This window comes from Chrysemys picta, chromosome 16, assembly GCF_011386835.1.
Source record: "Chrysemys picta bellii isolate R12L10 chromosome 16, ASM1138683v2, whole genome shotgun sequence".
NCBI lineage: Eukaryota > Metazoa > Chordata > Testudines > Emydidae > Chrysemys > Chrysemys picta.
Window position 1 is genome coordinate 13,119,992 of NC_088806.1, and position 25,000 is coordinate 13,144,991.

General features: G+C 50.8%; 1 protein-coding gene and 2 non-coding genes across 3 annotated transcripts in view; 2 read left to right on the forward strand and 1 right to left on the reverse strand.

Moving 5' to 3' along the window:
- Positions 1–25,000, reverse strand: part of LOC135976036 (nascent polypeptide-associated complex subunit alpha, muscle-specific form-like) — a 1,165,876-nt gene that overhangs the window by 468,007 nt on the left and 672,869 nt on the right. The gene's annotated exons all lie outside the window — the stretch shown is intronic.
- TRNAS-CGA (transfer RNA serine (anticodon CGA)) lies at positions 7,689–7,770 on the forward strand. Its single transcript has one exon. It is a non-coding gene; the product is annotated as a tRNA-Ser (tRNA).
- Positions 8,971–9,043, forward strand: TRNAF-GAA (transfer RNA phenylalanine (anticodon GAA)). The gene has a single exon. It is a non-coding gene; the product is annotated as a tRNA-Phe (tRNA).

The window sequence follows — 25,000 nt, forward strand, 5'->3', positions numbered from 1 at the left end:
ACCCCCTGCTTAGCCAATCAGGGTAGAGACTGAGGACGGGAGGCTGAGGGTTCTCACCAGAGAGCCCAAAGGATGGCCCAGATCACTGGTAGGGATCATTGCCCGAGCACTATTTCAGCCCCACATTTTTGGGTGGACCTCCCACAGCGGGAGCTGCAGAGCACTCCCCCGCGACACAAAAACACACCCCTCCTGGTGTTGGGAGGGGAACAGGAGAAAGGACAAAAGAAGCAAGAGAAGCAGAGAAAGGAGGGAGGGACGGAGGAAAAGGTGAAGCAAAAAGGACAAACCCTAATGTCCCAGTGATTCTAAGGGACAAAATCCCAGGTGCGGAATAAAATTCTGACTCCTTAAGCTCGTGTTTTCCACCCCTAGAATTCAACTGTCACCAGATGGATCAGACTGAACAGGGTTCAAACCTCAAGGAGGCTCTTACCTTCTACACAGGGACGTCTGTTTTCTAGTAAAATCAATCAAAGGGAAGGAGAAAACTCAAAGAGGTTCCTCCTGGCGCTCATGTACGTGAACCGGAATATTCTCTCAGTCCTCAAAGAGAGACCTCGAGAAGGAAACTTGCTGAAGAAAAGCCACAGGAGTCTCTGAGGTTTCCCTGGCCCCTCGTCCCTGTCCTGCCTGGCTGATGTCAGCATCTCTCTGTGAGGTCACCACCTCCCTACCACCTTTGACCAATAGTCTGAGGTCCTGCAAAAGGCCTTTGTGATGTCACTGCCATGCCCCTCCCTTGCTGTGCTAACGTCCTGCTGCTGGCCAGGCACTTTGGAGGTTTGAGCTACTCCCTGTGGATCACCCCACTCAAGGAGTGTTCATTCTAGCAAGCAAGCCGGCTAGACAGCAAAACCTCACACGCTGCTCCGAATGCTACACTCAGTTTTTCAGAAATTAGTAGACTTGATGGCCAGAAGAGACCATTAGAGCATCTAATCTGACCCCCTGCATGTCACAGGCCTTCTGTATGACACAATAGCTACTTTTGGGGCAAACCCATTCCAGAAAGGCATCTAGTCTCCATTAAATGAATCAGGAGATGGAGAACCCACCACTTTCCTTGGTAGCTTGTTCCTGTGGTGAATCAGCCTCGCTGTTGAATATTTGTGCCTTATTTGTAATATTAATTTGTCTCTTTTCACCTTCCAGCCATTGGGTCTTGTTTTGCCTTTCTCTGCTCGATTAAAGAGCCCTTTAATACCCAGTCTTTTCTCTCCATTACGGTACTTCAACACTTCCATGAAGTCACCTTTCAATCTTCTTTTGATAAGCTAAACAGGTTGAGCTCTTTCAATCGCTCACTAGAAGGCATTTTTCTTCAGCCCTCAGAAGATTTGGTGGCTCTTTGCTGCCCCAGCTCCAATTTCACAACATCTTTTTCAAAGGAAGACACCAAAACTGGAAGCAATATTCCAATATCAGTCTCACTGATACCGTGTCACCTGCTGTGATGTTATTGACATAATCTGTAACTGTATAGATCACCACTGCGACCATTGTGTTATATTTGCAGCCAATATTGTATAAAGCTTGTCATGTAAGGGGTCTATGGAGAGGTTGTGATTGGCTGATTATAATTATGCTATCTGTATATGTGTATCAGTTTTGGAGGGAGTGTGCTCCACTGGAGTGACTGGACCAGGGGATCGGGAGTCAGGACTCCTGAGTTCCATTGCTGGGTTTCCTGTTGATTTCACTGCTGGTTGTTTTCCTTTTCCTGTGGGACTTTGGGCAAGTTGCTCCCCCCTCTCTGGCTCTGTCCCCAGCAGTCAAATGGGGATTTCATACTTTCCCGCTATTGGAAAGTGCTGGGAGAAGCCCCCAGCAAAAGCTGCTCTGACAGTGCTAAGCAGCATCTGCCCATTCAAGGTGGGAGTGCACTGCCCAGGAGGAGGAGTGTTTGTCTCTGGGGTTTCACTTCAGCCCAGTCTAGAGAGAGGGGCCCAGCCATGGAGTTTGGCTCAAGACCAATTCTCCAATTTGTTAAGGGCGTTTTGAACTCCAGTCCGGTGCTCAAAAGTGCTTGGTGTCATCTGAAAATTTTAGAAGCATGCTCTCAACTCTATTTTCCAAAACCTTAAGGGAAATATTGAATAGTACCGGCCCCCGGACTGATCCCTGCTGGACCCACTAGGTACAGCCTCTCCGTTGGATAGCCAAACATGGAGAAGGGCTCTTGCAGTCTGGGCTTTCAACCAGCTCTGCACCCACATGACACTAATTGCATCTAGACCACATTTCCCTAGTTTGCTTGTCAGAATGTCCTATGGGACCGTGTCAAAAGTCTTAGTGACACCAAGAGAGATCACATCTACTGTTTACCCACCTCCACTAGGTCTGGAACCCTGCCAAAGAAGGAAATAGGATTAGTTTGGAATGATTTGTTCTGGACAAATCCATGCTCACTAGTCCTAAGAACCAAATTATCCTGTAGGTGCTGAAAAACGGATTGTTTAATGATATATTCCAGTATCTTTCCAGCTATGGAAGTGAGGCTGGCTAGTCTGTAACGCCCAGGGTTCTCTTTGTTCCCCCTTTAAAATAGGTCCTGTCTTGTTAATGGATGGGAAGATGTTCTTTTTCAGGGATCTCACACGAGAACTGGGGCACAACACCGGGTTTGTTAAGGCCTTAAAAATGGAGGCAGGAACCTCTTCTCTCCTGCTGGCAAAGAACCCCAGGTACCTAAAAGACGGGGACTCACAACCCTGAGTGGGCTTTAAAAAAGGCAGTGGTTAAAGAATTTGGCCCCGACCATTTTTTGTTTCCGCAGACTAGATATTTTAGCAAACGTTAGAATTCCTTGGTGCTAAACACCGAGAAATTCCCCTTTCTCCTTCACAGAGGCTTTAATGCCCCTTATCTCACTCAGGCTCACGACGGCCCAGAGTTCGAGAATTGTCCCTGTTCGCATTGGACAGATGGGGAGGAGCCTGAGGTACAGAGAAGGGAAATGACCTACCCAAGGGCCGACACAGCAAGGCGGTGGCAGATCCAGAAAGAGAAGCCACCAGTCCTGACTCCCATTCTAATGGACAACAAACTCCGCAGAGGCACGGACAGAGGTGAAAGTAAGCCGGTACGGTCCAGTACAGCGTACCAGCAAGAGCCAGTACGCCATGCAGGACTGGACCGGCTTCTGCGGCGGTGATTTAAAGGGCCCAGGGCTCCAGCCGCTGTGGGGAGCCCCGGGCCCTTTAAATCCTGCCGGAGCTCTGGCAGCCCGGCTCCCGTGGCAGCCAGAGCCCTGGGCCCTTTAATTCGCCCCTGAGCCCCAGGGCTCCCAGCCGCCTCTGCAGCTGGTAGCTCCGGGGTGATTTAAAGGCCCTGGGGCTCCCAGCCAGACCCGGAGCCCCTGGGCCTTTAAATCTTGAAAGGCCCCGCCTCTTCCAGTTGAGGCCACACCACCGCTCAGGACTCCGGCGTAACGGTAAGTCCTTTAAGTTACTTTCACCCTGGGCAGGAATAGAGCCCAGGAATCGAGATGTTGGGGAAATTTCATTGAAACCATTTCTGTCAGAAAATCCCATTCAGTTTGTTTCTTGAAATCAGAACAAGTGGGATGAAAGTTCTTTGCAAAAATATTTTGTTGCAAAAGAAAAGCATCTCCTGTTTGTCACAGGGTGTTAAATTGTCTCATCACACACAAAGAGGAGACACTTAGATCTCGAAAATTAGATAAGATGCCTCAGTCTGAGCTAAGTAGTTGCTGCTCTTAACAATTTCAAAATAAAAAAATACAAATAAAATAGACGATTTCAGCTATTCTATTATGTCATAATCTGATCTGAGTAAACATGCTAGGACACCTCATATTATGCACTCCTCCTAGTGACACTCTCCAATGGATCCCCATCCTCCACCCACCGTGAGGTAGGTAGGAGCGGATCATTATTATCCCTTCTTGAAAGAGGGAGAAGCTAAGGCTGAGAGAGGAGAATTGACTTGTCTTAGGTCACACAGCCAGTCAGTGGCAGAGTTGGGAATAGGACCCAAGAGCCCTGATTTTCAAACTAACCATCGGATCTTGAATTTCATACATTGAATGACCCGAATAAAGTGCTCTCAAATGAGCTCCAGACCAACAACAGTGCCCAGTAATTATTCAGCAAGTATTTTAGGAGAACTGGAAAGCTAGAGAGAATCATGAACTGCTCAGAGACAATTAATGCAGAGAAGCAGCAAAATTCATCAAACATGTGACTGGTTATGACTTATTGACTTGGTCTTAAAAGAGAACAAGGACCTGAGTCTCCTCCCTGTCAATAACCCCCTGCTTAGCCAATCAGGGTAGAGACTGAGGACAAGAGGCTGAGGGTTCTCACCAGAGAGCCCAAAGGATGGCCCAGATCACTGGTGGGGATCATTGCCCGAGCACTATATCAGCCCCACATTTTTGGGTGGACCTCCCACAGCGGGAGCTGCAGAGCACTCCCCCGTGACACAAAAACACACCCCTCCTGGTGTTGGGAGGGGAACAGGAGAAAGGACAAAAGAAGCAAGAGAAGAAGAGAAAGGAGGGAGGGATGGAGGAAAAGGTGAAACAAAAAGGACAAATCCTAATGTCCCCAGTGATTCTAAGGGACAAAATCCCAGGTGCGGAATAAAATTCTGACTCCTTAAGCTCGTGTTTTCCATGCCTAGAATTCAACAGTCACCAGATGGATCAGACTGAACAGGTTTGAAACCTCGAGGAGGCTCTTACCTTCTAAACAGGGACATCTGTTTTCTAGTAAAATAAATCAAAGGGAAGGAGAAAACTCAAAGAGGTTCCTCCTGGCGCTCAAGTACGTGAACCGGAATATTCTCTCAGTCCTCAAAGAGAGACCTCGAGAAGGGGACTTGCTGAAGCAAAGCCACAGGGGTCTCTGAGGTTTCCATGGCCCCTCGTCCATGTCCTGCCTGGCTGATGTCAGCATCTCTCTGTGAGGTCACCACCTCCCCACCACCTTTGACCAATAGTCTGAGGTCCTGCAAAAGGCCTTTGTGATGTCACTGCCACACCCCTCCCTTGCTGTGCTAATGTCCTGCCGCTGGCCAGGCACTTTGGAGGTTTGAGCTAATCCCTATGGATCACCCCACTCAAGGAGTGTTCATTCTAGGAAGCAAGCCGGCTAGACAGTAAAACCTCACACCCTGCTCCCAATGCTACACTCAGTTTTTCAGAAATTAGTAGACTTCATGGCCAGAAGAGACCATTAGCGCATCTAATCTGTCCCCCTGCATGTCACAGGCCTTCTGTATGACACGATAGCTACTTTGGGGCAAACCCATTCCAGAAAGGCATCTAGTCTCCATTAAATGAATCAGGAGATGGAGAACCCACCACTTTCCTTGGTAGCTTGTTCCTGTGGTGAATCAGCCTCGCTGTTGAATATTTGTGCCTTATTTGTAATATGAATTTGTCTCTTTTCACCTTCCAGCCATTGGGTCTTGTTCTGCCTTTCTCTGCTCGATTAAAGAGCCCTTTAATACCCAGTCTTTTCTCTCCATTACGGTACTTCAACACTTCTATGAAGTCACCTTTCAATCTTCTTTTGATAAGCTAAACAGGTTGAGCTCTTTCAATCGCTCACTAGAAGGCATTTTTCTTCAGCCCTCAGAACATTTGGTGGCTCTTTGCTGCCCCAGCTCCAATTTCACAACATCTTTTTCAAAGGAAGACACCAAAACTGGAAGCAATATTCCAATATCAGTCTCACTGATACCGTGTCACCTGCTGTGATGTTATTGACATAATCTGTAACTGTATAGATCACCACTGCGACCATTGTGTTATATTTGCAGCCAATATTGTATAAAGCTTGTCGAGGAAGGGGTCTATGGAGAGGTTCTGATTGGCTGATTATAATTTTGCTATCTGTATATGTGTATTAGTTTTGTAGTTGACGTTATGAATATTGGCTCTATACTTTCTGTATTTCAAAGTTGTGCTATGCTTCCGGGGAACACCCCAGACAAGTTGGTGTTAGCTCTGCCTAGCCTGCTTGATGGCCCATTAAGGACCATGAGCTATACAATCCACCCATTGAGAAAAGGCAGATACACCTTGTGACTCAGCAAGATATGCAGAGACCTGCCTCTGGACAGAACTCTAAGGTTTTTCTATGCCACGTGCTGGATAGAGTGTCCTTGGGACAAAGAAAGCAAAGACCACATGGCAAGAGACTATATAAGGCTGATGCTTCATCTCCATCTTGTCTTCAATCCTGCTTCATACATCTGGAGAGACTTTGCTACAAACTGAAGCTCTATACAAAGGACTGAATGACCCATCCCAGCTGTGGATATGACCCATCAGAGCTGGGGGGAAGACGGCAGGTGCTGAGGAGCACAGGATTCGGACAGAGCCATCCGTTAGGAAAGGAACTATTACCAGGGATTCTCTATGTCCTAGTAAGGAGGAGAGGATGGAAGATGATAATGTACAGGTAGGATCTGATGAGAAACAGTGAAATGAAAAAGAGTCTCATTCAATTACATCACGGAATAACAGACAGCTAATAAGGGACAAATTTTATAAGTGCTTAAATACAACTGCTAAACGTCTAAACACTAAGCCGGGTGAATTTGAGTGCCTGGTATTAAAGGAAGATATTGATATAATAGACATCACAGAAACTTGGTGGAATGATGAGAATCAAGAGGACACAGTAATACCAGGGTGAGTGGGGACAGCTCGGGGGTGGTGGGGGAGTCATGTCCTTCTGTTAAACCTGGGATGGGGGAGCTGCCATCCTATTGCTCTCCATCCCACCCTTAGTATTTTATACTCCCCAGTCCATCTCCCACCACCCCCCACACACAATCCCCTGCTTTGTCAGCAGGAAGCTGTAGGTCACGTGCTGGGAGTGACAGTGGGGTTTGAGCTGGGGCAGCAGCAGCAGGGGAGCATGTGGAGGGGGTGGGGGGATTCACATGGTAAAAATGAACCTGCCAAACCTCTCCCTCTGCTGGAGCAAAAGCCTCATTTATCTCCTCAACTCCCCTCCATGAAAATCTCCACCCCTCCCCCAGCGCTGAGACACCCCCTCACTCCCATGGAGATTTGTAATTGTTTTAACTCTTCCTTGGCCTTGTCCAAACAGTTTCCCCAGATAAATTATCCAGGACATTTAAAATGAGAAAAACAAACCAAACCAAATGAAAACCAGAGAAACCCCCACCCCACACAGTTTGAGACTGAATTTTTCTACTGAAATTTGGAGACAATAAAACTCATCCCTCTGTTGGCCAGAAACCAAAGCTAGACCTCCCCGGCTGTAGCTGTGACTTCTGCTACCAAACCGCCAATGCGCTAACTCCTCTTGGGAGACATTTTTCTGCAGAATACTGCAGCTATTCCAGTTATTGACTCCAGGAAACATTTTCCTTAGTCTGATTCCATGTGTCACCGGTTTCTCTAGCAAAGGTCAGTCCCTGGCCCTGTGGTCCAGACATCCTCATTCACATCAAGCTTCCAGTTCAAAATCATTTCCCATTCCTGCTCTGTGGCAGGGGAGACTTTTCAAAGCGCTCTCAGTGCGACTGCACATGGTTAAGCCAAGAGAACAAACCCCAAATCCCCCCTGTGCTTTGGGAGCCAGGTTTGCTGTGTGAATTCTGGATTTCAGATGATTTCAAGCCTGGGCATTGTGATTATTTACCAGTTTCTCTAGCATCAGGGCATTATTGTGCTCACAGCTGTGATGGCCGAGTGGTTAAGGCGTTGGAGTCGAAATCCAATAGGGTTCCCCTGCGCAGGTTCGAATCCTGCTCACAGCGAGGCCTGTGTTTTAGCCAGTCTCTAACCTGGGCAATTCCTCTGTACAAAGCCCTGAAACACTCTCAGTTCTGCCAGTGATCAGCTGTTCAGTGGTGTGCAGGAGGCACTGGCAGAGGAGTGGGATGGGAAGAGGTGGGGGAGGGAGAGGAATGGGGCAGGAAGGGGCAGGGCCTGAAGAGACAGGACAGGGGTGGGAGCTTGGGGGAAAGGTGAGTGGGGGCAGAGCCTGGGGTGGAAAGTTGGGGATCTGTCCTGGGCCCTGCACCCCTCTAGGGACGGCCCTGAGGGGAAGCAGTGACTATTACAGTGACAATAAAACAGACCAGCATTGCGGGGCAGACTGCAGGAGATCAGGACTCACCAGGTCTCTTCTCTCCACCAAGGTGAGCCAGACACTGCTCTCTCCTGGCTCTCATTCTAGCGGGTGGATAAGGAGCGATTTCCCCACAGGAAGTGCATTGAGTGCCCCTGTGGTGCTGGGGGGGCGGGCGCTGCTGCTGGCTGTGGGGGCTGGCAGGGGAGTTGATGTCTGCTCAGAGTCTCAGCTGCCAAGCCGGAGGGGGCACTTGGAACCGTACCAGACTGGCTCAGTGAAGGCGGGGGGTTGACAGAGCAATACAGACGCTCTCCAGGGGCAGCATCCGCCCAGGCAGCCAGGCAATGAGCATTTCCCACAGCCTGGAGCAGACGGGGAGGCGGCAGCTGCTGTTCCAGCTCCTCGGGGACAGGCCCTGTCAGCCAACAGACACTTCGCACTCACCACAGCTAAGGGCGTCGGGTTCCTCTGGTGGGGGTGTGGACCAGCCGTTCCTTTTCCTGTTCGCACTCCTCTGCGGTGTGAAAATCGGGGAGGGGAGGCAGAAGCCCCACTTCCCTCCCTAAATGACGCCCAGTGGGGGAAGCCAGGACAACAGGGTGGGGCGGCAAGTAGTGATAAGACTCTGGCCACCAGGGTCTAGTTTAGATCAGGGTCCAGCTCAACTTCTTCCCCGCGCCACTGGCCCCCAGTCCCCTTCCACCACCAGGTCAACCCGGGAGCTAAGGCAGGAACGGGGCGAGGAAGTAAGTCAAGCTGAGCAAGGCAGGCAAAAGCGAGTCTTGTCTTCCTGTGCCGCTCCCAATGACGTCCTTTTTGTGTGCCATGGCTGCAAAAACATCCCGAACAGAGAAGCAACAGGCCAAAAAGGCCCCATGCAGCTGCTGAAGTAGCTCAGTTGGGAGAGCGTTAGACTGAAGATCTAAAGGTCCCTGGTTCAATCCCAGGCTTTAGCAGCCCTCTCTGTGCAGGAGTGGTTGGTTCTCTGGGAGCGCAGCCGCACCTTTAGCTGAGGCAAGTCCCTCATTTTGAGCTCTCCAGCAATACAACAGAGCGTCGGCTATCGCTCATAGTTGGCCCACCTGACCGTTAACAATGAGCGACCGGAGCTGTCTTTCCCACAGGATTTATTGCTCAAGCCAAAATGGCGGGAAGAGAGTGAGGGAGCATGGCCCTCGGAGAGGTGCCAGAGGACGCAGGGACTGGGGACGAAAGCTCCTCTGCACAGCTGAGCGAGGGCAGTACTGGGGAAGAGGTATCTGTGAAAGTGTCCAGGTGGAACATGTCAGGGATTCGGGGGCCCAGGAGGAGGCGCTTGATGTTCAGTGCCTTGGAGCAGCTGGACTTGGACATGGTGGGTGTTCAGGAAATGCACATTACTGACCTTAGGGCAGATCGATGGGCAGAGGGCGATTGGAGGAAGGACCCGTCTTTTTGGACCTCCAGGCCAGGGAAGAACGATGGGGTTGGACTTTTGTTCTTCACATTCGTGGTGCGAGTACAGAGGTGGTGGAGCTTCGACCAGGGAGGACATTAATGGTGGACTTTGTGCTCTGTGGCACTGGTTACCACTATATTAGTGTTTATGGTCCCCAGTTAAGGCATGAAAGGAAAGATCAATGGAAGGAACTGGCTCCCTTCCTCTGGAGCGCACGCTGTTTGGTATTGGGGGGGATTTTAATTGTGTCAGCTGGCCTGAGGACCACTGGTCCCGTTTTCCAACCGTCAGAGGAAACGTTTTTACAATGAGCACTACCTGGCGCAGGTCTGTAGCGAGGCTGTCTTAGAGGACGTGTTTCTCCGTAGTGGAACCAGTGGAGGGTGGGCGGTAGCCTCCTATTCCTCTGACCCGAGCTCACTCCACCCGCAGATGGGGGGATGGGCCAGGAGTGTCATTGACCGGATTTACGTGAAGGAGAGCACGTCGACAGCCCAGTGCAGGGTGGTGTCAATGGACACTTCGGATCACGCAGCTCTCACCATGTGCTCAATGTGGGCAATTCCCTGACCCACGGCAGAGGATATTGGAAGCTGAACATCCGGAGCTTGCAAGATAAAGGGGTGGGGCAGCGAGGCCTGGTGGTGTTGGCAGAACGGGAAAATATCAGAGGGTTCTATGGCAACCAGGGGTTGGTGGGAGTCGGGAGGGAGGAGTTGGCGGCTTTGTTCCGGCGGTCGGGCAAACACCACAACATTAAAGAAACCAACGGTGCCAAGTTCTGCAGTATCGCCTGTGGGATTTCCACAAGAGCATCCAGACAGGGGAGCCAGTCAGAGTGTGACTGTACGACTGGATCAAGCGACAGCTGGCCGAGTTCCGGGAGATGAGGCTACAGCTGGCCGATTTGAGCAGGACCACCGAGTGAAGGGAAGGGCGGCCTCTCCTGACATTTTTGCACCCTGCAGGGAACAGAGACAGAGCAGGGGGATGGGGGGACTCAGGGCAGGACCCGCGGATCCGGTAGAGCAGGACTATAGTCGCTGGAGGAGGAGAGAGAGTCCTGCGAGAGGAAGCTGCTGGTGGGAAGCAAGAAGTGCAGAGTGCAAGTCAGCCAGCTGAGAGTCACAGGGGTCCAAAAAAGGAAACAGCAGCAGGTCCCGTGGTGTAATGTGCAGCACTCAGGACTTTGAATCTGGAATCTGAGTTCAAATCTCAGTGGGACCTCCTAGAGCTATGTTGGTTTGCTGCAAAGCCCTGGAGCGCAATGTGTTTGGTTTCCCTGTCTCTGGATGCCCCAGAGTGAGGTTTTTTCCCTCCTGCTGGGTGACTGACCCACTGGAGATAGGTCTTTGGTCCAGCTGGTTCAATGGGCTGACCACTATAGGTTGGGGTTCTAGAACTTTACAGTCTGGCTAGAGATTCCTGCGGGTTGACCTGAGGGTTGTGTTTCTCGCTGCTTCACCTGATACCCACAAGTTTGGTCCTTGTACCTGCAGCTGCCACCCTCTTCCTCTTGCCCACACGGCGTTTGAAGAAAGCAGTGCCAGGGCCAGGCTTCATAGTCAGGGCTAGGCAGGAGGGAGGAAGAGTCCCAGGCTAGAGCCCAGCAGACCTTTCCTCCTCTGGGCACCTAGAACAGAGGCAGATGGTGCTGACAGCTGCAAGGGAAGGCTTAAAAGCCACAGAGCAACCGAGGGAGGTGTGACGATGTGGTTCTGGCGGGACCCAACTGAGAGTGCCAGTTCAGGACAAATCGCTTAAAACAGGGCAGTTACAGCCCTAGGCTGGGGGTTTTCCACCTCTAGGACAAACCAAACCAGCCAGACAAAGAGGACTTTGGTCTTACCCCACTGGCTAACCAGAAGTCACACAAGCAATTCCCTTAGACACTCCAGTTTCCCAGTATCACCACCAGTGCCACTCATTATGGGGACAAATGGTTATGAAAACCAATACCCCATTAAAAGAAAAACGGTTCTCCCAATCCCAAAGGACCAAGCCCCAGACCCAGGTCAATATACAAATCGGATCTTACCCACAAATCCCGCTGTTGCCAATCCTTTAGAATCTAAAATCTAAAGGTTTATTCATAAAAGGGAAAAGCTATAGATGAGAGTTAGAATTGGTTAAATGGAATCAATTACACACAGTAATGGCAAAGTTCTTGGTTCAGGCTCGTAACAGTGATAGAATAAACTGCAGAATCAAATGAAGTATTTGGAACATCCCCAGCTGGGATGGGTCATTCAGTCCTTTGTTCAGAGCTTCAGTTTGTAGCAAAGTCCCTCCAGAGGTATGAAGCAGGATTGAAGAGAAGATGGAGATCAGGCATCAGCCTTTTATAGTCTTTTCCAGGTGTAAGGACACCTCTTTGTTCTTACCGTGGAAAATTACAGGAAAATGGAGTCTGGAGTCACATGGGCCAGTCCCTGCATACTTTGCTGAGTTGCAAGGCATATTTGCCTTCTCTCCATGGGCCAATTGTATAGTTGATGGTCTTTAATGGGCCATCAAGAAGGCTAGGCAGAGCTAATCTCAGCTTGTCTGGGATGTCACCCAGAAGCATAGCATTAGTTTGCAATACAGACAGTATAGAGCTAATATTCATAACTTCAACTACAAAATTGATACACATATATAAACAGCATAACTATAACCAGCAATCCATAACCTTGTCTTAGACACCTCATTTGACCCCCTTTATACAAGATTTGGTGCCACTACAGGACTTTGATTGCAACCATGTTCTATATGGTCCCAGATTATGTCAATAATGTCACAGGAGGGGCAAGAGGAGGGGAGGACCATGCTTACGTGTGGTCAGTAGACAGCCACAAAGATACCTGGCCAGCCTGCTCCCTGCTCCCTGGAATGCCAAATCCCCACTGAAGGCCATCCAGAGACCAGCATTCATTCTGCAGCCAGCATCACAAGGTGCTAGGAAAGCAGGGCCAGCCCCCCGGTGGGGCTTCTTACCATTCCCACTCACGGGGGTCCTTTTGGCGGTGGGGCACATTACGCTGGGCAGTGGCCTTTTGCCTCAGGCTCTTAAATCCAGACACCAAAAGCTCATTGGATGTGCCCCTCCCTTCACTGCACCTCACTCACAGCTGCTGTCCTGGGTCAATGAAAACCCAGAGTTCCATCTGCAGAGTTCACCTCTCACCTACTGGGGGGAAAGCCCCTTTCTCCCTCTGCTATCCGGCCACATTGCTAGTCACTTGCTGTTCCACCCTGTCACTGCGCTGCTGGCCACCCTCTCTCCTCTGGGATGTCTTGCAGTCCCACCAGGAGCGGCGCAGGCTCCTTAAAAGTAGCGGCCACCAGAACCCGAACGGTGGCCCCATCCCATGCCCCTGCACCACCCCTTCTCCCCAAGGCCCCGCTCCTACGCTGCCTCTTCCCCCCAAGACCCTGCCTCCCGTTCACTGCTCTCCGCCCCCTCCCCACCCTCACTCGCCCTTACGGTCATTACAAAGTGGTAAGGCAGAGCCCTCCTGGGGTGTTGTTCCCCCCTGTTCAAGCACCCCTGGGTCCCTGCACTTCACAGAGCTCTCACTGATTTCAGCTGTTAGTGAGGGAGCCTCACTACTAGCGCAGACTGGGCATTTTCTTGCATGAGAGACACTGTCCCAAAGCAGAACTAATGCTTAGAGCTGGTTATCAGTGATTTCAGATCTGTTGGCAGCAAGACTCTACATTGAGTCTTAATCAGCTCTGTTATTCCACAGCGAAGAACAAAAGGGTGAAATGGTGCCTGGAAGCCTTAAGAAGAATCCACCCCACCAAGTACCAACACTTGTCGCTACCTGCTCTCAACTCCACTGAGAATGTTTTGGGGTCACTCCTTGCCTTTATCAACCTAGGGGCCTGGGAAAAAGCTATTAACAGGTGCTCCAGTGGCACAATTGGTTAGTGCACAGTACTTATAGGGCAGTGCTGAGAGGAGCTGTGCTGAGGTTGTGAGTTTGAGCCTCACCTAGAACACTGGTTTCCATTAACCAAGTATTGTCACCCCCTCATTTGGCCATGTAGAATTCCAGCCCAGGGGACACTGAGGAGGGAAGGAGTCAAGAATGCCCCTTTCAATTATTAACTCTTCTCCAGAGTGCAGGTGAGAATCTACAATCCTTTCTCCCCCACCAGCCCCTATGCCAGGATCCTAGAGTCCTGCCCCTCCTTTGACCCCTGAGCCTGGGGAGGGAGAGGAGCAAGGCAGCCATTATTAGAGGGCTCCCAACTTCCCTGGTTCTTGTCATGCAGAAGTCTGAAGCGCAGACAATGTGATGTTTACTGGGGTCAGATTCCAAAGCCCTTCACACAAGTCAGGCTTATCTCTATGCACCAATAGAGTCTGTTCCACATTTCCCTTCCCGTGTCCCTACAGAGAATTCTTTCCTGGGTGCTGGCTGGTGAGTCTTGCCCACATGCTCAGGGTTTAGCTGATCGCCATATTTGGGGTCAGGAAGGAATTTTCCTCCAGGCCAGATTGGCTGAGGCCCTGGAGTTTTTTTACCTTCCTCTGCAGCGTGGGACACGGGTCACTTGCTGGGGATTCTCTGCACCTTGAAGTCTTTAAACAGCGAGTTGAGGACTTCAATAGCTCAGACATAGGTCAGGGATTTGTTACAGGAGTGGGTGCGTGAGATTCTGTGGCCTGCATTGTGCAGGAGGTCAGACTAGATGATCATAATGGTCCCTTCTGACCTTAAAGTCCATGAGTCTATGGGTCTATGAGCTCTGACACAGCAGAGTGTTTACCCCACGTCCCCCTTCCCAGCTCTGACACCGCAGAGCCTTCCTGTGTCCCTGTTCCCCATTCCCCGTTCCCATCCCCCCCTTAGCAAACATGATTCCAATTTCCCCTTCCACTTCCTGTTTGACCCCAGTTTATACAGTAATATTCTCAGCTATACCTTAACCAATCATTTTACTGAAATTTAACTAACCAATTCTAACATATTGCAACATAATTCTCTAACCAATTATATCCCACTCCCCTATTTAACTTACACTTAGCAAAATTAATTCTACAGCAGACAGAAACAATTAGAGAACCAGACAGACTGACAATAGAAAAGTGGGGGCCATGAAGATAAAACACAGAAATGAGGGTTTCACAACCACAGCCATTGAGACCGGATGCTCTCTTAAGGTCTGTTTCTTTATCTGGCAGTGATGGGCGCTATCGGGACAGGATCATCTTCCTAACAGCCCAACAGCCCCTTAGTTCAGTGTGACGGGTTTGGGAGGTGAGGATGTGACCATTTCCTTCCCAGCTTATGGCTGCCCCTGCTGCTTAGCCAAAGGCCTTAGCCTGAGAACAAGGCCTCAGAGTCTCCTAGTGAGCGAAGGCCCAGACACAGGCAGACTGTGATTTTGGTTCTTTGTTTTATACCCTGTCACTAGCTAAGTGATAAAGATTCACCTAAGATCTTCAAGTCTAGGCCTGTACAGGCAGCCTGAATATCTCTATTCTATCAGCCCTCAGTCCCTGGGGCAGGATGATCCATGTAGCTCACTGAGTGCGTGGTGGGCTGAGCTTCCCCCAGCTGGAGCTTTTCAGGGATGAGATTTTGATGAATTGCAACAAGAAGAAAATCTCTCCTGTTTCTGTTTGTCACCTTTTGCCCTTCTTGTGCCCCCCTCAGCCTCTGTTCTCCCTGATAGGGGCGATGCAGAGCCAAGCCCCAGTCTTCCTGAGTCATAGAGTCTGTATCCACCTCGGAAATATTGCCACTGGAGAGTATGGCTCCCACCTCTTCCATAGAGGGACTGCAACAGCGGCTCCCCAATTGGGTCTGGGGGCGTCAGAGATCCAGGCTATAGGGTGCAGGTGATATAGGGCCTATAAGTCCCCTGCCTGAGGGGAGGCCAATGCATGTGCTGGGCCATAAGCACCACAGGTTTTAACCCTGTCTGCTTCCTTCCCCACGTCTCTCATTTAGATTATATTGAAGTACACCTATGGCTGGGGATACGGATTTGTGGGCACAGCATTGTGCAGTGGGCTTCCAAGCCAGCCTGTAATTCAGCCAGGGGTTTGCAGCTGGGCCTTGGGCTGGAGTCGATTTTCTCTCCGCACAGCAGATGGGGGATGCGCAGGGACCAGCTCCTGGCTCTTTTTTTGTGAGCTGGTTCCCGTGAGGACACACCAGACATCACTGCTATCTACCTAGGGGAGAACCGCCTGGGACTGTGTTCCAGGCCCAGCTGATTTGGAAGTTAAATGGGATAGTGGACAACACAGCAATGTGGGGCTAGGTCCCTGAGAAAACAAAGGCGGCGGGGGGGTAAGAGCAGAGACGAGAACTAGAGATGCAGGAGGAGAAAGGGTCTCGAGGGAGGGAGCAGCTGGAGAGAACCAAGGAGTGCAGCGGACAAGTCGCCGTGTGAATACTAGTGGTCACAGGTGCTCTAGAGAAAAGCCAGAGCCAGCAGGTCCTGTGGTGTAATGATCAGCCCTCCGGACTCTGAATCTCGCAATCCCAGTTCAGAGCTTGGTTGGCTGTCCTGGAGCTGTGTCACATTGCTACGAAACCCTGGAGGTCCTGTCCCCAGCTTTAATTTCTCGCAAATGACGTATAAGTTGTACGGTGCTTGCGGTTTAACAGAATAAAAGCCGCCTGCGTGCGGTCCTAGGTGTGTCAGTTTTCGGACTGTCACCCCAACGCGTTTGGTATGTATTGCAATAAATAAAGGCTTGGGCTTGAGTCTGTAAACTAAAATTAATGCGTGGGTGATTCTTTCCACGACAATTTTCTTTCCACGACAAGTCTCTCTTTTCCCTCCTGCTTGGCTACTCATGCCCGCTCAAGGGAGATCTCAGATGGCCCCATGCTATTGAACTTGAGAGTCAGGCTAGAGATGCCTTCCATCCTTTGGGTTGACTTCTAGCTGCATTCCTGGCTGCCTCAGCTGATGACTACAGGCTCTTCTGCACATAGGCACCAACTTCCCCTCTTTCCCTTGGGTGCCCCCAGCTATGCCCCCACCCCACCCCTTCGATGAGGTTCTGCCCCAGCCCCACCCCCATTCCCACCCCTTCCCCAAAGTCCCCACCCAACTCCGCCCCCTCCCTGCCCCTATTCCAACTCTTTCCCCAAATCCCCGCCCTGACCCCTCCTCTCCCCTTCCTCCTCCCCTGAACGCGCCATGTTCCTGCTCCTCAGCCTCCCTCCCGGAGTGGCCAAAAGGCTATTTGGTGGTGGCCAGGTGGGAAGTGCTGGGAGCCGGTATGCAACGCGCTCAGGGGAGGAGGAGGGGGAGGGGGAGGGGGTGGGATGGGAGTGAGGGGAGCTTGACTGCCAGTGGGTGCAGAGCAACCAATAATTTTTCCCCATGGGTGCTCCAGCCGCGGAGCACCCACAGAGTCGGCGCCTATGCTTCTGCACCCCAGCCCCTAACGCAGGGCAGGTGGAGGGTTTGTAGCTCCCCATAGTAGTTTGGGCTCCCTAGGTGGCTTTTACCATGACCTGGCTTCAGCTTCTGTCCTGGCTGGGGGCAGGGCCTCCAGGGGAAGAGGAGACATGGGGCCTTGGAGATGGGCAGGGCCTCGTGGCTCCCCCGCTTCTACCGCGGTTCCGGGGCTTTTGCTCCGGAGCAGAGGCTGCATCATTGTTTAAATCTAAACCAACACCAGATGAGGAGGGAGACATTCCCCAGGGATCTCAGTCCTAACCTGCCTCCTGTCCTGCTGCCAATGCAGCTCAGGCCAAGCCTGCAGCCCCCAGCTGTTGCTGCTGCAGGGTGTGAAGCCCTTTCACTCGTGTTGCCGAGTGTCCCCAGCTCTGTGGCCTTTATCTCTCCTCATGCTGAGGGACCTTCCACTCCATTCCCAGCCCATGTCCTAATGATCCAGGGGGTCTCCTCCCAGAAGAGGATCATTCAGGACTGGATCCCTCTTTGCCTTTTCTCTGTGTCTAGCACAGTTCGAGGTGCCCATGGATGGGGTGTTTGATGACAATGACCTATGTGGAGCTGCCATTCAGCTTCCCTCGTTTGGTCTCAGCTTTCACTGAATCCAACATTTTTTCAATCCATCATCGCCATCCTCCCAAGCACATTTCAATTGCCTCCACCTCCCTTAACCAGGCCGTGTCCCTGCAGTGTGTGCTGTCTTCATAGGTCCTCTCTTCATCTTTCTCACCCTCTCATGTCTTTTCGGTCTCATTAGCTCCCCTGTGTCTCTGCTCTCTAAGCACAGACTGACTCTGCATTTCTGGCTGTTCAGAGGAGGGAAGGACCATGTCTATGCGTGGCCAGCAGACAGCCACAAAGACACCTGGCCAGCCTGCTCCCTGCCATGCCAAACACCCTCTGATGGCCACCTGCAGACCAGCATGCAGGGCCAATATCAGAAGCTGGTAGGAAAGCAGGGCCAGCACCCTTGGTGGGGCCTCTGACTGTTCCCATTCAAGGTGCTCACTTTGGCAGTGGGGCAGGAGATTTTACCCCAAGAGACTTTTCCCCAGCTGGCAAGAAGCAGAGAAACACGCAGGCTCCCAAGGCGCTATTTAGCAAGTCCCCTCAAGCACAGGGACAGGCGCACATTTGGAAGAGGGAAACTGCTCCACACGCTAGCCCGGGCAGCCACCCATTTTCTTTGGCAAGTCAGGAATGGCAAAGGCTAGAATGGAAGCACCTGGGGCTCATGCCCCAGCCTTTGTGATGCCCAACCCCCAACTCCTTCCTGGGGCTCTGGGTGAAGCCAGAACATTGGCCTGAGCGGCCAAGAAGAGGTTCCAGTGCTGAAGGGAGCAGGACTTTCAGCACAAAGGTAAAATGACACAAGCACAACCACGAAGGGACTCAACCCCTCAATCTCCTGATTTGAAGTCAGACGCCTTAGCCATTAGGCCACATGGTCACACAGATGAAACCACTCCAAGTACTTCTTTAGAGAAGATGGACACTGTGTTTCTCAGACTCAGGTCACCCAATGAGGGGGGCCAAGACTCTCTGTGCACAAGAGACATGTGAGACTTAATTCTATGGATCCAGGTGCAGGAGGGTTAGGCATGGGGGACTGGGGTGCAGTGGATGGACTGGCTGTCTAGGTGTGGAGATTTAGTGGCACTGAGGCACAGGAGGGAGGAGGAGGAGGAATCCTGCTGATAGGCAGTGGCTGTGGAGAAAAAGAGGTGGCGATTCCCCCATCCTAAATGGGCTGACTGGCCTGACCCTTCTCCCCTCTGCGGAGCATGGTGGGGGGTGCAGCTCACCCTTGTGGGGCAGGTGGGCACAGGTGCAGGGCGCTGGGCTCCGATGCACCTGGAGGGCAGCTCCGGTGGGGCTGGGCAAGGCCTGTGGTTTCCATTCTGTATTGCCTGCTGCTGGGCCGTTGCACAATCCCCAGCCATGCTGCACAGTGCGCCCCGAGAACGGGTGGGGGGCCAAGCAGATATGTGGTTGGAGGGAGCGAAGGCCTTGGACTGCAGTGGGGGAATGCAGAGCAGGGATGACACCTCAAAAACCTGCAGCAAAAGAATGGACTGGTGGGGTGGTTGGATAGAAGAGGCAGTGAGCCTAAACGGGGAGTGGGGTCTAGTGGTCAGAGCAGGTGGAGGCCAGGCACCAGGACTTCTGGGTTCTATCCCTGGCTCTGGGAGCTGAGGGGGGTCTAGAAGTTAGAGCAGGGGGGCTGGGAGCCAGGACTCCTGGGTCACATAGTGGTGGCTGTTTTTTTCCTGTGTCTTCCTCCCTAGAGATCCCAGACCAGCCCCCTAGCGGAATGTGAGTGGGGGTGGGGGGTTGCCCTTCCACTTCAGACTCGTGATTTGAACCCCTCCCCCCACGGGCTGTGACATCACGGAATCTCCCCCCCCAAGTCACAAAGTAGGAGCCCCTCCCCGCATGTGGAGGAAGCTAGTGGGTTTCTTGGGGGTCTCTGGCAGAGGTGACAGCACCCACCAGACACCCCTTCATGGCCGCAAGGAGATCCCCCTGTACCCTCCTGGACAGCCCCCTGCTACGAGGGGCCGGGGCACCCAGCTAGGGTCAGGAGGTGAGATGGGGCCACAGTGGTAGCAAGGGGGCAAGTTGGAGGCTGGTGCCGGATCGGGGGCTGCCTACACGGGATAAAACCACACTGCTCTGTTACATATTTCCCAAGGTTATGGCTGAATACTGGGTTTGGAATGACTTCAGGGAAATATTTTGTTTCCAAACAGACTCCAGATACCAAAGGAGTGTGCTAATATGCTCCCCCTGTGCCCCTCCCCCACTACCCCAGTATCTGAACATCTTCCTAATCTGCAGGGTAGTTCTCCTCCCAGGCTCATGCGAGGGTGGGAAGCACCACCAGCCCCATTTCCCGGACGGGAGAACTGAGGCCCAGAGAGGCTCAGTGATGTGCCCAAGGACACCCGGGAAGTCTGTGGCAGAGCAGGGGGCTGGGATTGGAGGCTTTTTCTTAAGCATGTTTCTGCGTCTCAGATCTGCCCTGCTCCTGGGTCGCTGAGTGGTGTGGGGCAGAGCCTTGGGGGAAGGGGGAGTGTGAGGATGGGGACTTTGAGAAAGGGGCGGTGCGAGGGCAGGGATTAGAGGGAAGGGGCAGTGCGGGGGCTGGGATTATGGGAAAGGGGCAGTGCGAGGGCGGGGATTGGGGGTAGGGGTGGTGCAGGGACAGGGTATCGGAGAGAAAGGAACCTCAAGGGTGGGGCCTGGGGGGAGGGGCAGTGCAGGGCCAGGGTCTCGGGAGGCTGGGAATGCAGGGAAAGGGGCAATACGAGGGCGGTGCCTTGGAGGAAGGGGCGGGATGGGGGCGGGACTTCGGGGAAAGGGGCAGGAATTAGGGGGAACAGGTGGTGCAAGTGCGGGACCACTGGGGAAAGGTTGAGGCTGGGGCGGGGCCTCAGGGAAAGGAGAGGTGCAGGGGTGGGTATTAGAGGGAAGGGACAGTGCAGAGGTGGGGCCTCGGGGAAAGGGGCGGGGACATGGGGAAAGGGGCGGGGACCAGCAGGAAGGGGCAGTGTGAGTTCAATGAGGAAAGGCCTCTGGGGAAGGGGCGACGTGGGGATGGAGATTGGGCAAAAGGGTGGTGCAGGGGCGGGGCCTCGGGAGAAGGAACAGTGTGCGGGTGGGGAAAGTCCTGGCACTGGCAGTACCGGGTTTACCATGACGCCGGGCCCAGAGTCAGGAAAGCTGCCCCCACCCCTGCTCCAACCCACTCTGCCTCTTCCCGCCCCTGCTCACCGGGTACCGCCCCGCACCTCTTGGGCTGGTGGCCATGGCCTCCACCTGTGGGGGTTCAGGCTCCACTCCGGCTACAGCAGCCATCAGGTGACCCAAGGGAGCCTGGCTAGGGCTGGTGGGTGCAGTGGCAGTTTAGGGGGAGGAGAAGCCCCGACCCCAGCAGGAGATGCAGCAGTGAAGTCCCCAGCTGCCCTAGTGGCAGAAGCTGCAGGGCTGAAGCCCTGACCCGTGTTGTACTTAAAGTACTGCACAGGATCTTTTCAGGGGGAATAAGACAAAACGCCACATTTATTAGTAATCCATGTATTCATTAACACTGTATTATATGCATATAATATATATTACACTTACACTCACACACACACACAAATCCACTCCGTCTTGTTGTTACCAATTAGTTGCTCCCCTTAACTTCACTGGCCAGGTGAGTTAGATGGGGGAGGGGGTGGAGCCAGGCTTCTGCCGATCCAGATCGATGCTCCCATGTTGACAAGACGAGACCCGGGGTCCTCTGCAAGACACCTCACTTTTATAGCAGCTTTCCTCTTATGCAAATCTATACCAGATTCAAACTCTGTGTCTGTGTCCATTGGTCCTTTGTGCTGCTTTCTTTTGAGTGTTGTCCCAATGCTGCAAAGAGGGTGTTTCCAAAAGAAGGTGCTTGCTTCTAACCCCCGAGGCCGTCAGTATGTCTGCTTGTCTTTAATGAGCCCACTTGACACGTTTTATTGTCCTTGAGTCTGGCTCCCAGCCCCTCTCCAACAGTTGAGGCTGTCTGGAGGTGCTGCCTTCCATGCCTTGCTCATCCACACCTCATTCATTCAACGGGGCAATTGATTAAGAGTGGGGGGGGGGGGGAGAGAGAGCTCTTGTTCTACTGCTAGCAAAAAGAAATTTTTCTTCTATCTTATTCTATCTTTAGGGGCTATAATATTATACCAAGGGCAATGCAAAGTTTCTAAATGAGGTTTTGATACAAAGTCCCATGAAAACAGAGGTCACACATGGGTAGACCCACCACAAGGTTATATGAAGAGGCACAATGTAAAGTCATATGAAAATTATCAGAGATTGATCTACATTGTCCCCCTTTTGACCTCTCAAGAACAATTCTTGAGTGGTCACCATATAAATCTTTTGTATTTGTTGCAAACAAACCAAACAATTATAACCAGGTGAATATAACTAAAACCATTACAGTTGACTAAACACCAGATATAACATAAACACAAATGCAAACAATTATAATTATAATAATTGGAAATACAACAAAACCATTACCATTACAATAATTGGGTACATTGACAAACAAAATGAGGCCCAAGTTTGATGCTGCAATAGCCATCAAACAATAAAAGTCACTGAGGTCAGGACCTTTTTAAGCACACACAACAAATAAGATTTTGTAGGAGTACCACAGTTGTTATGCAAGGTTAAGCTGTTTTGGACTTAAACTAACATTTAGTTGCTAAAATGTTGTAGAATTTTCTATTTTTAACAGTTGTTTTTAGAGGTTTCTGGGGACCTGAAAGATGGGGCCATACAATTATGGGCCAAGGTCTTACAGGTTATGGGGGCCCAAGAACTACCCTTCAGGGCTTGGGGAAATAGAACCAGAGTGCATAGAGGAAAGTGTGGAATTAATAATACAAGCAAATGTAACTAACAATACAAATGTTTTAAGAACAAAAATTAACAACAAAATTACTATTAGAGAACCTAACAAAAAAATAAACCTGATGCATTGGGAACCAAAGTTTTTTGGACACAAGGGGTGATTGATAAGTTGGATGGAGATGGGGGAAGTAGAGAGAGGAAAAGACATTTGCCCTGTTTAATGTAGTATCCCCTCTTTTTTTGGACCCAATGCTAGCACAGGACACCACTAGAGACAGACACAGAACATGCAACACAGAACACTGAACACAGACTTTGTCATGACACTATAACCATGGTATTTTATAACTCTTCAGCTGGTACCAGCTCTCCTGATGTTCTGGTTCAGAGCCTGAAAGATAGAAGCTTGGAAACAAATTAGCACAGTGCTTTCACCCTGGCAGAACCTGCTTAGTCTCTGCCACAGTGTGTTTGGTACTTGGGGCTGCACAAATGCTAATTAAGTGGTGCATTTCTTGTGAGTGTAAATCCTCCCTTTTTCTCAGTAAAAGGGCGTTAACACTTTATCTAGAAAAAAAATTCTGTTTTAAAATCTTCAGCCATTTTGCCATAGCCTGGAGATCTGAGGCAGAAGCAGGCACTGTTGTTAACTGTTTTAATGGCATTTTGGCTCTGGGAAGAGGAATTTACCCAAATATCCCAAATATCCCCCTTCCCAATCTCCAGAGGGGTCCCAAAGGTCTGCCCCCTTCTTGGGTCTTAAATGTTTCTTCTCCTGATGTTACTGCTGCTGTAAGATTTGAGAGTGCTGTTTTAACTCTCTGTACCCAACCTGTTTTTCAGTTTTTTATCTGTTGCTTGCCTGGGCCCGATCCTGCTTTTTCCAATAAACAGTTCCTTTCCATGGGCACAAGCCTTGTTCCACTACCAATTTAGCAAGGAGGGTGGACTTTCCAACTAGCCCCCACCCTTCCTGGTCCCATTCCTTAAACATTTTCTTCAAAATTGTGAAATTACCACAATATTACTTACAAAACAAACAAACAAACAAACATAAACCACACTACACTGCCCAAACTCCTATATCCTTCAGAGTTTGGTTTAACAGAACAAGATCTGTATCTTATGTTTTTAACCCACTCTGGGCCAGAGGGAGAGACGCTAAGCTTCCCTCTGTATTACTCGGTCTGCTACCACCGAGGGTTCATACACCAATTATACAAATCCTTCCCCGGATTAGATCCTTCCCCGGATCAGAGTGAGAAACACTAAGTTCTCCTCTTTAGCTCAGTCTTGCTACGGCTGAGGGTGTATGTACCTCTATAACACAATTTAAACCTAAACTCCTATATCCTTCAGAGTTTGGTTAATCCTTCCCCGGATTAGAGCGAGAAACACTAAATTCTCCTCTTTAGCTCAGTCATGAACACAATTTAAACCTAAACTCCTATATCCTTCAGAGTTTGGTTAATTAACTGAAAGTTTACACTCTTTTTCCTCTAGTGCCAGTCTTGCTAAAGCTGGCGGTGTGCACACCAGTTTTATAATAACTGTGGATTCTATGCTTGCTCCCCCTTTCGCATTCTCCACCAAAATGTTGTACTTAAAGTACTGCACAGGATCTTTTCAGGGGGAATAAGACAAAACGCCACATTTATTAGTAATACATGTATTCATTAACACTGTATTATATGCATATAATATATATTACACTTACACTCACACACACACACAAATCCACTCCGTCTTGTTGTTACCAATTAGTTGCTCCCCTTAACTTCACTGGCCAGGTGAGTTAGATGGGGGAGGGGGTGGAGCCAGGCTTCTGCCGATCCAGATCGATGCTCCCATGTTGACAAGACGAGACCCGGGGTCCTCTGCAAGACACCTCACTTTTATAGCAGCTTTCCTCTTATGCAAATCTATACCAGATTCAAACTCTGTGTCTGTGTCCATTGGTCCTTTGTGCTGCTTTCTTTTGAGTGTTGTCCCAATGCTGCAAAGAGGGTGTTTCCAAAAGAAGGTGCTTGCTTCTAACCCCCGAGGCCGTCAGTATGTCTGCTTGTCTTTAATGAGCCCACTTGACACGTTTTATTGTCCTTGAGTCTGGCTCCCAGCCCCTCTCCAACAGTTGAGGCTGTCTGGAGGTGCTGCCTTCCATGCCTTGCTCATCCACACCTCATTCATTCAACGGGGCAATTGATTAAGAGTGGGGGGGGGGGGAGAGAGAGCTCTTGTTCTACTGCTAGCAAAAAGAAATTTTTCTTCTATCTTATTCTATCTTTAGGGGCTATAATATTATACCAAGGGCAATGCAAAGTTTCTAAATGAGGTTTTGATACAAAGTCCCATGAAAACAGAGGTCACACATGGGTAGACCCACCACAAGGTTATATGAAGAGGCACAATGTAAAGTCATATGAAAATTATCAGAGATTGATCTACACCCGCCTCTTTGTGGAGCTGGCCTGAGCCCCTCTCTCTCCTGTCCCCCCTGTGTGGAGCTGGCTCATTCTCAGGCTGTGGAGAAATTCAGCCCCAATCTACCAACCTCGGTATGTTCATTTCCCCATCATCACACAGCCATGAATGGATTTCGCCTAGGAGGCAGGGTCAGTATTAGCCCCAGGTGGGATCTAAGGCAGACAGAGGTGAAGTG